Genomic DNA, 2,197 nt, shown 5'->3' on the forward strand with positions numbered 1-2,197 from the left:
TCACGTAAAGTGGCAAACTTTACGTGAATTCAAAGGGATCTAGGCCATTTGCACATTGGGCTAGGGTTTGGGACATGAAAGCTTCACTAAACACTCCAACACAGGGACTTTCAAGCTCTCTGATTCTTCTCCTTTCTAGATCTGAGGTAGCAACCTCAGATCTAACCTCTAGACTTCCCATTACATCCATAGACAAGTTCCCACAAACCCCAAAATGAAGAAACAACATAACAACAGCCCAAGAACGAGGTATTACCTCCAATAAATGCCCCAACTGCAATGTAATTCGAATCCAAGCAAAGCCCCTTGCTCCAAGCCTTCAATCTTCCAAAATTCCTTCAACAATTGCTTCTCCAAGCTCCAATCCACTCAACAATGGTGCTTCACCGCGATTTAGGGTTTTTCTGGGGCTCAAGGGGTGATAAGGAGGCTGGGAGGAAAACATAATGTTCTTTATATAGGGCTCAACCCCGAGAATTAGGGTTTTCTCCAATCAGCGCCTACTCGCTGAGTCCTCCTCACTGACTCGCAGAGTCGGCTACTTAGCACGTGACCCAGTCGCGACTCCACTCGCCGAGTCCATCCATGGACTCGCCGAGTCACTCTTTCACAACTTACTCTTTTAGCCCTTCAACTCTACTCTTGATATTTCAGGATGTTACAAATCTCCCCCACTTAAATTAGGCTTCGTCCTCGAAGCCTACAACAATTCAACTCCAGAAATACTCCCACAACGTGCCACCTGGCCTTAATCGGACCAGGTCCCACAAGGCATACCCATCGAAACTCGAACACACTTTCTCTTCCCTTACGGTGCCCTGACCACCGTCTCGAACCGGACACTGGCTGTACCCTCTGATAATCACACTCAACAATCGAGAATTACCTGAGATGCATCACTGCTCCAAATCTCAACAATCGCTCGACCCCCCCCCCCCTACGAGCTAGAAATAATCACGAACCACCGGATCCCCGATCTGAATTCCACTCTATTCCATGCTGACAGAAAGACCTACTCTTCAATCCCAGAGCAACTACCACGAGTCCTCTTCTTGCAATCATCCACACATGCTGCACCAACCTTCGCACCCTCGGGTTAGGAAAACCCGTCACACTGACGACATCTCTAACATCCCCAGGAGAAACCACCACTACGAACACCACCCTTGATCAAAATCAAGCTGGGAGTCCCAGACTCCATCCCTGCATCCATCCTGAGACTCTTGGCTCTACACCCGCAGAATCCCTTCCACGTCCTCAGCGGACATCCCATCATGATGTCATTCCATACCACTATCACAGACACAGTGTCCAATCACCATACTCCAAACCATCCATTCTCACTACTACTTTCACTTCCGTGAACCAACACTTTCCCCCCCCCCCCCCAACAAATGAGGGTCCGACACCTCTTCCCATACAACAGCTCAAAGGGTGGCATACCAATGCACTAATGATGGCTGTTGATATAGGATAACTCAACCAAAGATAAATACGTGCCGCAACTCCCTCCGAGATCTAATACACATGCCCGAAGCATGTCTTCGAGCGTCTGAATCGCTCGCTCGCTCTGAAGTGTCCTCAGACATCATCATGATAAGCTCTAGCTCATTTCTCATATCCCTCTTCGAGACGGAGCACCAGGTCAGCTTTTGACTCCACAGCTGAGCCTCCAAAGGTCACCCATATCATGATCCAAATAACCCACTAACTTCCTCCCCGTGACCACTATCCCGGCCCAGGGACGCGCAAGTCACAAAATTCTCTTTTCCTCATGCGAGAAAATACAATCCAACTGAGGGTTGCCTCAACTCTGATCTCTGGTTTCTGCTGCGCATATCCCTTGCGCATCTCGCCGCATCCCCTGACAGAGACGGTGACCGCAGTCTCGCCCCTGGTTCAACACTCAGGCTCCAGAACTCAATAATAGGGCTACTCAATCCCAAAACTCTTCCACATCATACACTGGTCGGAGATCATTCCATCATCACATCCTCTTGCCATCTAGTGAGTACTACGGCTCCCCGCAGTATCACAACACCCTCTAACTAGCGAGTACTATGGCTCCCCGCGGTATCACAACACCCTCTGACTAGTGAGTACTACGGCTCCCCGCAGCATCACAACACCCTCTGACTAGTGAGTACTACGTCTCCCCGCAGTATCACAACACCCTCAGACTAGTGAGTACTACTGC

This window comes from Lactuca sativa, chromosome 3 (assembly GCF_002870075.4).
Source record: "Lactuca sativa cultivar Salinas chromosome 3, Lsat_Salinas_v11, whole genome shotgun sequence".
NCBI classification, from domain to species: domain Eukaryota; kingdom Viridiplantae; phylum Streptophyta; class Magnoliopsida; order Asterales; family Asteraceae; genus Lactuca; species Lactuca sativa.